Source organism: Equus asinus, chromosome 1, assembly GCF_041296235.1.
Source record: "Equus asinus isolate D_3611 breed Donkey chromosome 1, EquAss-T2T_v2, whole genome shotgun sequence".
Lineage (NCBI taxonomy): Eukaryota > Metazoa > Chordata > Mammalia > Perissodactyla > Equidae > Equus > Equus asinus.
The window spans coordinates 150261617-150277580 of NC_091790.1; the positions used below are offsets into that span (position 1 = coordinate 150261617).

The window sequence follows — 15964 nt, forward strand, 5'->3', positions numbered from 1 at the left end:
GCTGAGAGGCAGCAAAGGCTGAAATCCTTAAAGATACTGCTTACCAGAATTTTTTTTTGTAATGCCATAAAGTATTATTTCAAAAAATTGTCGGAGGAAACAAATGTTATAGTTTATAGCAATGGTTCTGAATCTTGATTTTTTTTTTTTCCTGCTTTTTCTTCCCAAATCCCTTAGTACATAGTTGTACATTTTAATTGTGGGTCCTTCTAGTTGTGGCACAAGGGACGCTGCCTCAACGTGGACTGACGAGCAGTGCCATGTCTGCACCCAGGATCCAAACTCGTGAAACCCTGGGCCGCCGAAGTGGAACGTGTAAACCCAACCGCTCCGCCACGGGGCTGGGCCCCCTGAATCTTGATTCTTAATCAGAATCCCCTGTGGAGTTCTCAAAAAAATACATATAATGGGGTCCTGTTTTGGAAGTTCTGAATGAGTAGTTCAAAGGGATGGGGCCTCTGTGGGTGTGTGTGTGTGTATGTCTGTATGTGTGTATCTGTGTGTGGAAAGTTCCACAAGTTATTCTGAGGCAGATACAAGGACTGAGGGCTATTACAATATGCTAAATATCTTCTCTGTGGAAATTCATTGTTTAAGAACTACACTCTGCAGATATCATGCATGCCAAGTGTAACAGGTCTACTCCTTTTGAGATTGCAAGGTAAAGGTTTAGCAGAACTGTTGAATGTATGAATATGACATTTCTTATATCAAAGGAAACTTTACAAATCAATTAATAACCCAATTATTTATGTACTTTTTAGCTAAATAGTTATGCATTGTCATTTTTAAAATTTCATTTACCATAATTTAACAAAATAAAACCAAACCTTCACTGAGTTAAATACACATTTATTAGGAAATTTAACAATATTCTGATTAACATGATAGTTGACATGATTTACAGAAAAATTTCTATCAAAATAGTAATTTTACCATGTAGATTTAAATAGATAATTACACTATGTTTGACATCCTACCAGGAGAGGATTATTTTTGTTAAAATGCTGTGGTATATGAAGGGAGTTACAGTAAACTGGATGGTGCATGATAGTTGAAGTAAGTTCAGGCTTTGAATCATGGTCCTGCCACTAGCTGTGTGACCTGCTAAGTAATTTAACTTTAAAATAGGGCTAATTTTTGTCAACCTTCCAAGGTTATTTTAAGGATTAAATGAGATAACGTATGAAATGCTACATAAGTATAAATTAGTACCGTTAATTATTTGGGTTGGGGCTCCCTTTGCCCTTTTTCCTCTATTGGAAAATGATGTACTTATGTATGAGGATATATTACATGGTAATTTTGTGTATGTAGACTGTGGAATTGCAGAAGAAATGAATTATGCCAGACATTTTCACATTTATGTTTTCAGCAACCTAAGCCTTCCAAAAGGGAATTATTATAAATATCTCTTCACTCTTTTCGGTAAGGAGAGCATTCTTTGTTAGAGTGTTCTCAGGTGTGATTATTCTCCCTAGAGATTGCGTTTCTTTGATATTTCTTAGGATTACATATAAGATGTATTCTATGTGTTGGAAACTTGACATTGCAAACACATATAAGACTTTTTTTCACATGAAAGTTTAAACCACTGCTCCTCCAAGGCCATTACATTATTTCAGAGAAGAAGCCCGAAGCTTTTAATTTTTCCTCAAACATTCTAGAGCTGTAGAATTTCACATTGACACCATAATATTTAGTAAAAATTTTTGAGATGAGAAAAACTTGGGAGATACCTTAGTTTCAAAATCTATGTATTGATCTAGTAGTTGATTCTACCTCAGATTATGTTTTCTCACATGATGAATCACAATATTTTAAATTATATTTTTTGTTCTATTAGGAAGGATGTAGGGAAAAGGCAGTCATTTAATAATATTCTAGTTAAGTAGATTGTCCTGACAGTGACTGTCAAATTGTTTGTCATTTCTCCAAAACTCCCTCTCATTCCCCTCCCCGCCTTCCTGTTTTCCTTCCACAAATGTTTACTGAGGGCCTCTGTGTGCCAGGCACTCTCCTAGACACTGGAAGTAGATATGAATAAAGAACACAAAATCCTTGCTCATATAGAACTTGCACTTTAGTGAGGGAGACAACAATTAATATGTTAAAAAATGTATAAGATTTTTTATATGCAGGTATTAGCATGGTGCTGTTATAGAGGGAAAAAGAAGTGGTATAGATGGGCTCATCTCATTGCATGAGACACAGGATGTGCAAATAGATTATTAATATCCCCAACAGCTTAGAAACAAAGTGGAGTTGATACTATCTACTCCCATCCCTTCCGCATATATTCTCCTCTGTAACTTTATTTACCCTTTGAGGCTTTCTTGCCTTTTCAGTTGAACTCAATCCTATCCCTGTAAATTGTTTTAAAGAGTAGAGATCAAGGTGTTAATTTTTTACCCCTGACTGGCACTATTAAGAGATGATGCCCGCAAGTTTCACACTCCCTTATGGAGACGAGGCTTAAAAATTCCAGATGTCTGAATAGTGGTGATAATTGTGTTCAGCCAATTCATTAAAGACCGCTAAATACTGGAATTTTACTTGGGAAAAGTACTTTCGTTAGCATGTTCTCCTTGGAAATGGAAGCTCTCCTGATTCGTTTTTGCTTACTTTGATGATAGAATGATCTTGGACTGATTGCTGTCATCTTGTCCTAAGACAAATTCCTTTGGTTTATTTTTTCCTTTTTTGACTTATGATATAATGCCTTCCCTCCCACATTGCCCCACCCCCCCACCTCCTTCTAAGGAGAGAACTCCATGCTGTGCTGGAAAAAAATCATTTTTGTTTCCTATCTTTGGGAAGAACAAGAAGGGAATAGAGGAAATAGATTTGGGATGCACCAAAGTGGGTGATTAAGGGAGATAATGGATATGAATGGAAATAGAATAAAAGCTTACAGTATAAATGGGTGAAGGTGTGTGGAAGAGAACAGAGGCAGAAGGAAGTGGTAATTGTAGATGAGAGTTCATACAGTTTATGTTTCTCAAGAAAGGAAAATGATATTGACACATTAGCACTAAGTTAATTAAGAAATTTGGAAAGCAGGCAGAGAGCAAAGGTGAAAGCCAAGCTCACATCACCTCAGCCGACCTGGCTGCAGCCAGGAAGGGGCAACTCAGACCAACTTTAAATCACGCCCTCCCACTGGCCCTGTCCAGGCCCTCGGGGAAGTGTTCCAGGCTCAGTGCAGGCCTCCTTATGGACAGGGAAGGGCAAAGTACGCCCAGCTTTATGTGGGGTCAGGAGACCATCTCTCTGTCTTGACCCCCTGGATCCCCAGGCTGGAGATGATGTCAGTGGAATTACCCACAGTACAGGATTCTTCAGTAGGCCAACTACGCACATTCTTCAGCGCTAGCAGGGCAAGGGCCTCAAAAAGAACAATAGAAAATATTTTTTAAAAATTGGCGAGTGACATCAGCAGCATGGTGGAGTGAGCTGTTCCTTTTGTCTCTCCCCCTTCAAACTACAACTAAATGGGCATTCATTGATCAGCAAAGGATACCCACACAACACATCAGGATGCACCTATACACCTGAAGGTGGATGGAATACCCCCCCGGGGAGGTGGTGGAGATAGGTGAGCAGTCTCTGGTTCCCAGGCAGCCCAGTGCATGCATGTGACTACTCTCCCGGCTGGAGCGCTCATAACACCACTGTAGCACCAAGGGTGGGAACACGCCTCAGCACGACTTGGGGAGCAGACAGCAGCAGCCCTGAGCCCCCATGTGATCACTTCCCAGGGAGTGGCTCTGGCTTGGATCCAGTGGGGAGGCCCTGCCCACCAAGCATAATGGCTGGTGCAACCTGGGAGCAGAACTAGGAGCAGACACTGGCAGATAGCTAAAGCAATCCTGAGAAAAAAGAACAAAGCTGGAGGCATCACAATCCCTGACTTCAGAATATACTGCAGAGGTATAGTAATCAAAACACCATGGTACTGGGACAAAAACAGACAAACAGATCGTGGAACAGAATTGAAAGCCCATAAATAAAACCACACATCTACGGACGGCTAATCTTTGACAAAAGAGCCAAGAACATACAAGGGAGAAAGGAAAGTCTCTTCAATAAATGGTATTGGGAAAACTGGACAGCCACATGCAAAAGAATGAAAGTATACCAGTATCTTTTGCCATAGACAAAAACAAAAAATGGATCAAAGACTTGAAGGTAAGATGTGAAACCATAAAACTCATAGAAGAAAATACAGGCAGTACACTCTTTGACATTGTCTTAGAAGGATCTTTTCGAATATCATGTCTACTTGGGCAACAGAAACAAAAGGAAAAATAAACAAATGGGACTGCATCAGACTAAAGAGCTTCTGCAAGGCAAAGGAAACCAGGAACAAAACAAAACGACAACCCACCAACTGGGAGAAAATATTTGCAAATCATATATCTAACAAGGGGTTAATCTCCAAAATATATAAAGAACTCATACAACTCAACAACAAAAAGACAAACAACCCCATCAAAAAATGGGCAGAGGATATGAACAGACATTTTTCTAAAGAACATATACTGATGGCCAATAGGCACGTGAAAAGATGTTCAACATCACTAACCATCAAGGGAATGCAAATCGAAACTACATTGAGATATCACCTTGCACCCATGAGAATGGCTATAATCACCATGACAAAAAATAACAAATGTTGGAGAGGATGTGTAGAAAAGGAAACCCTGATACGCTACTAGTGGGAAGGCGAACTCGTGCAGCCACTATGGAAAATAGTATGGAGATTTCTCAAAAAATTAAGAATAGAACTACCATACAGCCCAGCTATTCACTGCTGAGTGTTTATCCAAAGAACTTGAAATCAACCATTCAAAGAGATTTATGTACCTCTATGTTCATTGCAGCATTATTCACAGTAGCCAAGATGTGGAAGCCATCCAAGTGCCCATTGACTGATGAATGGATAAAGAAGACATGGTGTGTATATGTATACAATGGAATACTACTCAGCCACAAAAAAGACAAAACTGCCCCATTTGCATCAACCTGGATGGAACATGAGGGTATTATGTTAGGCAAGATAAGCCAGAGAAAGACAGACATCATATTATTTCACTCATATGTGGAAGATAAACAAATACATGGACAAAGAGATCAGACTAGTGGTTACCAGAGAGGAAGGGGAGTTGGGGTTGGGCACAAGGGGTAAGGGACACATATATATGGTGATGGACAAATAACTATGCACAACTGAAATTTCACAATGTTGGAGACTCTTATGAACTAAAAAAAAATAAAAGGAATTTGTTGGTGAACATACTAGTGTATTTTCACCTCAGAATGCAGTGAGAAGCAAGGCAAACACTTGTTTATTACAGAAAGAAAAACGTCACAGAATCTGGAAGAAGCAGTCTGAAATCAATAAAACTCTTCATCAAGTAAGAGCAGCATAGAGATTATTCCTTAGGTGCAGTTTTGGCAGGTGGATCGTTCACTTTATTGACTGAGGAAAATTTAACAACCACCACCTCCTGAGAAAACTTCTAGGTTCCCCTGCTTCCTATGTTAATGAATGTCTTTGGGAATGCAAAATTCTTTTAACGTTAACTTAAGCCAGACATCATTCAGAAATGCAATATGCTTTTTAAAATTCATGTAATATATGGAAAAATTAAAATATAAGTGATCTTTAAGCACTCTGCTGTATGGAAATACATTCTCTGTGATATTCCTTCTCCATTACTTGATAGCAAAAAGTTAGTTGTAGTGAAGTTTACATCAGAGATCAAAACACAAAAATTTCCACGGGTCCAATTATTATTGACTTGATTTGTATTAATAAACAGATCAGGAAGGCCAAGATGGGAGCTTCCTGTGATGTAATTTTAGCAAGGTACAAAATAAGCAGACCTCCAAACCAGGTATTGTGTGTATGCCTCACCCTAGGATGAGGTAACTGGAAGGGAGTCCAGTAATCATGAATCCAACTCGTCATCTTACCGGTGGGTAATCTGAAACCCACTGGGATTAAGTGATTGTCCAAGGTTACACTACAAAATCTTGAATTACAAGTTTATTCCAAAGTAAATTTGTATTACAGATTGGCATAATTTATTTCTATACCCTAATTCTAGAAGATATCCCTTTGTAGCTTCAACTTATAACTATTTTCTACAACTGCTTCAATGTACAGCCCTTCTTCAACTAACAGTGTTTTCAAACAAGCAAAAACGATTTAGAACACTAGTCAAAAAAGGTGTATCGCAGATGAGTATAATTTAATAAGGAACTCTTTCAGTTTTCCGATTGATTTAGTATTTTTCTTATATTTTAACTAATATTTTCCTATTTTTCCTGTAGAAAAGAAGGTATTTCCAACGTGAACTTTGATGAAACAAAATAAAATTTTATTCTTAGAAAACTCTTACATTAAACCTTAACAGAAAGTAAAACGCTTCCTTAGGGTTGAGCTTCTTTTTCTTTTTTTTCTTTTGTCTTTCAATGCTTAAAATATTTGCCACCTTCCTTGCTTAGAAGCAATGTGGTGGACTTTATAGATCCTTAGATTTGACAAGTGGAAAGACATGAGCTTGTAGGTGTGATGCTTTGCTCAACTCAATGGTTGAGCTGTGTTAGCCCATGGGATTCTTTAAGATATATTTCAGTCATAATTTTATTATTTAAGTGGGACTAAACTGAGTTTAGCCGATTCTGATACATTTTTAAAAAGAATATGCTGCTGAGCTAAGACTCTATATGCCATATTTCAGCCCCAAGCAGATTTTATGACAAAGTAATGAACCCCTGGAAACGGGTTTATAATGGAAAATGCAACTTGACCTTAACTAGAGGAACCCAAATGCACCTTACAATAGCACATTTTTGAAACACACAAAATCCTTTTCTCCCAAGGGTGGTGTCACAGGAGGAAGGTGTATAATAATGGTTGTATTTACCATAAATACCTAACATATTTTATGATGATTTGATTCTATTAAAAAATTTCACCTTATAGATTTTAATAAAGCCGCCTATGGGCAAAATTATTGCCAGTGGATTTCTTTTCCTTTGCCCACTGGTCTCAGTGGAAAGAAGCAAGGAACCCTTATAAAAGGCTTTAGTTTTTAGTACCTGGTTAATAAAAAATAATTTCCTCTCCTTTGGACTTGTTCATGAAGCTGAAAAATGACTCCGCAGGTCAGTGGTGTGTGGCAAAGCTAATTTCTATAAGCTTTTTATCAGGTGGTACTGAGTAAAACAATATGGGGAAACTGAAAAACCCACCTTTCTCTACCAAATTTATAAGGGTGAGAGTTATCCGCAGTGTCACAAAAAGGAAAAAAAGTGACATTTTTTTTCTTACAGATTTCTACTAAAACAACAAAAATTTCTGAGATATAAAAGATATAGAAAGAAAAACTAAAACTCATGAAAAATTTCAGCTAAATATAGATTAAAAATCTGACACAAATGGCACTCATTGTTTAAAACATAGTAAAACTCAGCTTTCATTTGTTGTTTTGTTGACGAGGGAACCTCACAGTAGTAAACGTGAGTGAGGCAACACATATCATAGCAACCCAGAAAGGGGATGTCATTCAAATAAGATGCCCTCCTCCGCAAGGCTCCTTTTCCCCAAGCATCATATTTTCTCAGAGGAGCATTAGGGGAACATTTTAATCAAGAAAAATAGAGCTCCTTCCCTTGTGGTTCAGCAGAGTGTTTGCTGTGTGTCTTACAGAGTATGACAATGAGGAACATCACACCCCTTCTGTCTCTCTAGGATACTCACAGGCTACCTTCCAGGAAAGAACTTGGGAGCAGGGCTGTATAACACGCCCAGGCACCTGTGTAGCAGACAGCTCTCATCTCAAGAAGCTGGAAGTCACATTTCTTTCTCTACTTCTTCAGGCTGGGGAATGGCAAGGATGCACAGCAGCAGTGTTACATATGGGGTCATGGATCCCTTTTTTACCATCCTCGTTTAAAGGTACCCAGGACATCCTTACACTGGCCTATTCCCCTCAGAGCCCAAAGGAAGAATCAGAAACTGCAGGGATTTGGAGAGGTGGCGGGCGAGTCTTTCTTTGATTATTTTTATTTAATTGGTTAGTGTGGATACCCAGAGGTGATAACATTAGATAGAAGAAATAAAATTCTACTTTGGGGCCATCTCTTAGATGAAAGTGAAAAGACAAAAACAAATTATATGGCCTTGGACAGATGTAGCCAAAGAAATTTCCCCTTTTTAAGTTCAATTTAACAACAAAAAAGTAAAGGCATGTGGTGTGTAGTTGTGAGAGATGTCTTTGGATCATCAGGTTAGAAACATATAAAGTTGCTGATACACTGCTGTTCAACAGCTATAGAATTTATTGGGATAGTGATTGACAGGGAGAAAAATACATCCTACTAATAATATGGGAGACAAGTAGTAAGAATGGGTATAGAGTCAGACAAGTGTATTGTTGTGGGAGCCCAGGGTTGGCAGTGTTCCCTCCCATCAGATGAACTGTTAATTTCACTGTGAAGTTGAACACGGAGACATTCACTGAGTAGGTGTAAAACAGGTGTGGATGGGAACCTAAAGAGAGTGAATAGGAGGTTAGTGGACAGTTTCTGGAGTGGGAGAGGATGATGACCAGTGAGACATAGAAAAATTGAGAGCCCTCCTTTGATTTGTATGTGGAATTGTGTGTCAAGTGGAGGAGCATGGAGATGAATTAGGGCTCTTGGATAGGTGAGGCAGAGGAACAAGAAGGTAGAAGTATGATGAAAGCAGTTAGTCCTGAGGCCCGGAAGAGGAAAAGTAGCCTTCATTGATCATCTCCTTCAAGAACTGGAGATTGTGTCATGTAAATCAAGTCTGCATTTTGCAAAAGTAACTTTCCTCTTAGATTTCCTTTCCCTATTGGAGAGGGGCATGGCATGAAAGTTTGAGTTAAACTATCAGATGTTAAACAAACACAGCAGTCCAGTTTGCATAAGCTGGGCTGAGAAACCTTAGTTGTGGTATGAAAATGATGGGAAACTCTTAAATCTAAACTTAATTACTTTTAGGCTGTTTTTGGCTGTTCTTGAGGAAATAAATTTTCCTATATTTTGCCCAGCTTTTGTTACTTTTAGTCCTTTTGGTTGTGGCGTGTCAAATATCTGCTCTTTGAAAACTGCTAGGAGTAGGAATTTTCATGAAGTATTGTACGTTTATTTAAAGTGTGGCATGGTTATGAATTTACAGGCTAATAAGAAACAAAATGACCTAATGGTCTCTTCCAGGGCTCATGAAAGGGATTTGTACTCAAAGAAAGGATGGCTTTTCCCTAATCTTTACGCATCTATTAGATATCCCTTTTCACCCTTGCGTAGTTGCTTTACAGGATTGTACAGCTTTTTGCAGGATTCTACAGCTGTTTACCTCATTTAGGAATGTAGTTGGGGAGAAGAGGGAGGAGCAGAAGTACTGGGGGTTGGGATGCTGGTGTTCTCCTGCAACAGACCCAGCTCTTCTGGACCTTCTCTAACCTGGGATCTTCATGCTTTGCATAGCAATACTTTGTGTCTCCTGTTGAGCCATATTCAAAGTGCTAGAGCTGGAGTGGTGTGATGGTGACGGGCACTAACTCTAATGCTTCAGCAGCATTAGATAGGCAATGAACAATTCTCTTTCCTCTTGTCAAAACCAGGCTCAAAAATCTGCAGTGGTTTTGCTATACTTGCATCTTATAGACTAAACTCATTAATTGCATGAACCTTCAAAGAAACCCCATGCTCTAAGCCCTATCCTAACCTCCTTTTCATTTTTATTCCACACTATCCAGCTTTATACTTCTCTTGGCAAGAGTTACTGCTCATACTTCACAATCTGTCATTACCTGCTTCTGGGATTTTATTAATACAGGTGTTTCCTCTGACCGTCTTTCCATTTTCTCCTATCAAGATTTTACGCATTTTGAGAGACCCAATTCAAATAGAGCGTTTGTTTAGGAAGGCTTCCTTGATTTTTTTCAATCTATTATTTCGTCTTTCCACTGTCATCTGCCTTTATTCATGAACTCCTTTATGACACTTCTCATATTTATTTCCCAATTTACCACTATTTATGTACTTGTCTCATTCTTCCCTGCTGATGTATTTTGTAAATTCCTTAAGTATCTTTTTAAGAAAGGAAATGACTAATGTTTATTAAGCATGAATCTTGTGGTAAACACCATGGTTGACTTGGGTTGGAGGGCACAAAAATAAATAAATAAATAAATAAATACGACATCCTTTCCTGTTCATCAGTTCTCAAGGATCTTGTAGACTAGTCAGAAGTATGACAGGGAAGCAGATCATCAATATAATGTAATAAATACAATATAGGCGTCTCCAGTTGTTCTGAGGAACAGAGTAAGTCACCCAGCCTGGGATGATGAGCTAAGAAAAGGCCTTCTGGAAGAAAGAACTCTTGAAGTAAATCTTGAAGGTCGAGTAAGAGTACCAACCAGGAGAGGAGTGAGTTCTGAGCTGAGGAAAGAGCATGAGCAAAGGCACCAAGGCAGGAGACTTTATGGTGAGTAAGAAGAACCATGAACTTTTCAGTATCAGCGGAGCATAAAGTGCAAAATTGGGTGAGGTAGGAGGTGAACCTGAGTGGTAGACAGGAGCCAGTTCGTGGATGCTTTTGTTTGCCGAGCCAAGGAACTTGAATTGTATCCCGAATGTGTTAGAGCACCATCAGAAGGTTTCAGACATGTGAGAGGCATGATAACATAGTTGGTTTAGAGAACTCACTCTTGTGGCAATGTGGATAATGAATCTGGAGTTGGAGGACTGGTTCATATTTGGGACTGCTGATGGTTAGAATGAATTTTGTATGGATAGCAGCACCTAAAACAGTTGAATTAAAGGTTGCTTTCATGCCCTTCTTCACTGGCTAAGCACCTCTTTCAAGAACAAACTCAATAAAATGCTATATACATTACATTTACCTTCAGAGAGAAAATTTTGGGTGGCATAGCAAGTCTAAAAAAAATTCATGGGAAATCCGATGTTCTAAACAGAGTGATTATAGAAAACGCTGGCTTATGGCTTAAGCACACGCAATCATAGAATTGCATAGTTGTGAGTCAGAGTCGGCTTGATCCTCAAAGTCTCTTGCTTGATAGCAAATTAGTGGCTTAGGGAAATATGTTTACATTTCACTTCTTATTGTACATCTGATTGCATGTTTTGAGAGTTGCAGACAGAATTTCTTTATTTACAAATTTGGAGCAGAGAATTATATTGATTGTGTGTGCATACAGAGTTAAGTTCCCCAGTTAAGTGTATAAATACAGTGAGGTATATCCTTACATAGTGAGATATTGCTAATTTTCCATTTTACTTCAAATAGAAACATATACAAGATACAATAATGAAATTCAGTCACTCTTATGGTTAAATCGTCATTACTGTAGAATGGCATATTAGGTTTCATGATATGATCAATAATAATTTATTGGTGGGAGGAAAAACAGACTTAACTAGTCACAGTAATTGCTCCATTTATATTTGTTAGAATTGAATGGCAAAATGAATTAGTGAGTAAATGAATGAGTAAGTGAACTGTAGGTGAGTGGGCCTCACTATAAACATTTACTGAGTACCTCTATATCCCAGGCTGGGAGCTGGTGCACCAGTAGTGAGTAAGACAGAAAGAGTTCTTACCTTTAGAGCTCTTGACTTCAAGAGAAAGGCATATGTTAGTCAAATAATTATAGAAGGAAATAATGTAATTAAGATATTCCGTAAGTGTTGAGGAGGAAAAGAAGAGCTTGCTATGTGGGTACGTAACAAAAACTTGACCCAACCTAAGGAGGTCAGGGTTTGCGTCTGTGAATAAGTAGCCTCCAAGCTGAAACCTGAAGAATGAGTTAGTGTTAGAATGAGTTAGTGAAGAGGAGAGAGACCTTTCAGGCAGAGGGAAAACTTTCTTTTAATGTTGTTTATTTATTTGAGGAAGATTAGCCCTGAGCTAACATCTGCCAATCGTCCTCTTTTTTGCTGAGGAAGACTGGCTCTGAGCTGACATCCATGCCCTTATTCCTCTACTTTATATGTAGGATGCCTACCACAGCATGGCTTGACAAGCGGTGCGTAGGTCCGCACCTGGGATCCCAAGCAGCAAACCTAGGGCCACCGAAGCGGAACGTGCGAAATTAAGCTCTGTGCCACCAGGCTGGCCCCAGAGGGAAAACTTTTTTGAAGGTCTTGAGAACTGCAGGAATGTGGCATGTTGGAGGAATGGAAAGGCTGATACAGGAAACAGAAGAGGAATAGGGTTTTGTCAGAAAACAATAGGGTGAGACAATATATGTGGTTAAAATTCTGCTTTGACCTCATGTACTTATAAAACTATGAGTGTAATGCCATGTAACACAGTGACATTATATTCATTTTTAATGTCTAGTTATTTCACCAAAAGTTATCTATTGAGTGACAAATTGAAGTCTAGCAAATTAGCTGCAGGCTAATTTTACTGCTATTGTTACCTAAACATGTAGAACTATAATTCTGGTTTTCCAATTATTCCTTTGGCACATCTAATTCTGATTATTGATTCCTGTTCTAGGTTGCTTTTCAGTGTCTCTCCAGAGGTTTGTGTGTGTGCGCATGTGTGTGTGTGTGTTTTCTCAACCACCTCTCTCTGTTACTCACTGTTATTTCCCAAATGGAAATACAGCATAGTCAGTGTTGAAGCACCTGTAAGCCAGGGAGCAGTGGGAAGAGCCATTTTCCTTCCTTTCTTCCCCATATTAGGCAACTCTTGTTCATCAGTTCTGAAACACAATAGCCAGTTTACATGGTTATCCTTTCAGAAAGGTAGTGGAAATTGGGACATGAAAAAGAAAGAAAATTGCATTCAAAAGTACAGGATCTTTTTTTTTTTTGTTTGAGGAAGATTAGCCCTGAGCTAACTGCTGCCAATCCTCCTCTTTTTGATGAGGAAGACTGGCCCTGAGCTAACATCCGTGCTCATCTTCCTCTACTTTATATGTGGGATGCCTACCACAGCATGGTTTGCCAACCGGTGCCATATCTGCACCCAGGATCCGAACTGGCGAACCCTGGGCTACCAAAGCGGAACGTGCGCACTTAACCACTGTGCCACCGGGCTGGCTTCAAGGACAATTTTTAAGTGATGAAAAATATGCTGGAGAAGGAAATAAGGCAGAGTTGATAGTGTTAGAATACTTACATTTGGACTTTTCTTTTTTTTAAAGATTGGCACCTGAGCTAACCTCGTTGCCAATCTTGTTTTTTTTTCGTCTCCTCCCCAAAGGCCCCTAGTTTATAGTTGTATATTCTAGTTGTGAGTGCCTCTGGCTGTGCTATATGGGACACAGCTTCAGCATGACCTGATGAGCAGTGCCATGTCTGTGCCCAGGATCCGAACCAGAGAAACCTGGGGCCACTGAAGTGGAGCTCATGAACTTAACCACCCAGCCCCAGGGCTGGCCCCTGGACTTCTTCGTTTAAAATACGTAAAACTTTGACAATAATTTAATCTCATCTTCACCTTTTGCACCTCAACTTGTAGCACAAAAACAATTTAAAAAACACCCCAAAATCATTGTGCCAAGGGTAAGATAGATTCTGCTCTGTTGCCTGTGGAAAGCTTCTCTGTCCTTGGTTTCTAGCTAGATCTACTGTTGGTTGCCTGGCAATACCTTTCTTTGCTCCTGCCAGACTTCTGGATAACTTGCCTCCCCTCACCTCTGGGCTTTATTAAGAAGCTGTCACATAAACAACTATTTTCAGACTGCTGTTGGTTGTAAATGTATGTTTTAAATATAAAAGGAATACAATTATGTTATCTAAAGTCTTTAGAATAGAAAACACCTTCTTAACAAATGCTGATAATATAGCTACTCTCATGACCAAGAGTATCATTTTGGTTTATAAATCATTTAATTTTTTCAATATTGTATGACTTTTTCATAATTGTGAATATAGTGAGCGCAAAATGTTGTCCTACTTTCTCCTCTAACATTTTCATAAGACAAGCATTTTTGCTAAAACACCTTTATGTATAATTTTTTTGAGTGCCTAATTTTGATCTAGTTACTCTGCCATAATGTATGTAATATTTCCCTTACGGCTAGAGCTTTAGGTTCTTTGTTTTTGTTTTCTCTCTCTCTCCCTTCCTCTTCTCTAGCTCTAGTTCTTTCTCTGGCTATTAAAAATAACACAGCAAAGAAGGACTATCTTCATTTACATAAATATGAATTGTTTAAAATTATTCACCCAAGTTAGGTTTCTAGAAATAATGAATCTTCTTGATGAGTCAAAAGAGACAGCTTGGTTACATGCATGAAAATAGTTATACAACTATATAAACTATATGTCAATAAGCAATTAAAGGTACATCAATAAATCTAGGACTCGGCTTAGGTAGTCTCTTATTGAAATCTCTGATCACTGTATATATTTCTTTCCAAATCTCCCAAAGTCCAAGATCTGATTCTTTTTTTCTTCATTCTAGATCTCAGTTCCCTCTCAATCTGTTGGAGAAGACTCAGCTTTCCTAATCTTCAGGTTTTATTGACCTATATGTTGAGTTATTTGCTCTATTTCTAGAATAACTTCTGTTATTCTATTTCTAGAATAACATTTGATTGTCTCTTTTTTGTGACCCAACAATCATTTCTTCTCTGCCGACGGAAAGTGTTCTTTGAACATCCCCTGCAGTAGTCGTCCCTGTTTAGCAGGAACAGTAATGTTGTACATTAAAAGTTTGCTTCTCTATTCGTTCCATTGCGAGGTCTTAAGCTACTGTAACAAATGTAAAAGTAGCGTGACATATATTTAGGCAAAGAATCTTATAATGTATGAACAGGAAACAGGAACAGGAGATTCAAAGTCAGTGCCCAGCCTTCTGTGATTGGTCAGTTCAGCAAGTAAGATCTCTGACAATAAACCAGTCCCATCGCTCACACAGTCTCTAGGACAATATGCCTTGGCACCTAGTGAATTGCATGCAGTTCAAATTCTCAAAACTCTATGAAGTGTTTGAGTTAAATGATAGAGCACTGGGGATGCATCCGTTCCATAGAACAATAGTAGAGCTGGAAAAACTGGTTTTTAGATGCTATTTAGGACTGTGCTCTGGAGATGGTTAATGAAAAGGACGCTGCTATCCTCAGTTGTTAAAGGAAATCTTATTGTGTTTCCTCTTGTCTAGAAATATAAGTTCTACAGAAAATTTCTTTATTTGGGTAGATTGAGAACTTCTAAGACTGGATCCTAAATTATTGTTCAAGGAGAGATAATGAAGTCATAATAACAAATGCTTTGGAGTCTACCAGAAGTGGGTTTGAGTTCTGGCCATATTCATTTGTGTGTCAACAGCTAAGTTACTTCATACTTACATAGTACTTGCATCATGAAATTATTGGGAACGTTAAGTGAGATGATATATATAGAAGGCTTATCAGCATTATACTTGGCAAAAAGTTGGTAATCAATATATACTGATTATTATTATTAGTTTGTCAATTTGATGCTGGGAAGGAACGAATTCTGTTAAAATCAGCTAATATTGAAGAACCAGCCTCATGGTCACTAGATTATCAGATACACAAGGGCGGGGATGTGTTATCTTTTTTATCACTATACCTAGTTCTTCAGTTATAGAAGGCACTCAAAATAAGAATGAATGAATGAACCACTTCCTAACTTTTGGCTGTCTGTTCGCCTTTACACGTGCAGATATCCTCTAAGCCACAGAAAAATCAGACATCATATAATACCTCCACTAGCTTTCTGGCATAAATCTTTTAATTACTCTCTTAGGAGGTTAGTTCACATAAATAAAATGCTAGAAAAAGAAAATACCTCTGCCTGGTATTATAAGTTCAGAAAAATAACCAATTTCTTAATATGGTAGTAATTCCTAGTGTGACTAGTTGGGCTGGGACTGAGACCAAGGGCCTTGACACTAATGGGCCGTTTATGAAGC

The 15964-nt window shown here is 38.5% G+C and overlaps 1 protein-coding gene across 23 annotated transcripts in view; it reads left to right on the plus strand.

The window, feature by feature from the left end:
* HDAC9 (histone deacetylase 9) overlaps nt 1–15964 on the plus strand; it is an 866113-nt gene that overhangs the window by 289879 nt on the left and 560270 nt on the right. For 3 of the 23 annotated variants that reach the window (XM_070509707.1, XM_070509711.1, XM_070509718.1), the window contains exon 1: nt 7948–7972. The exons of the other annotated variants lie outside the window; for them this stretch is intronic. The gene's annotated coding sequence lies outside the window, so the exon portion shown is untranslated. Of the gene's footprint in view, nt 1–7947; nt 7973–15964 lie in introns of those variants that run through there. 23 annotated transcript variants of the gene reach the window in all.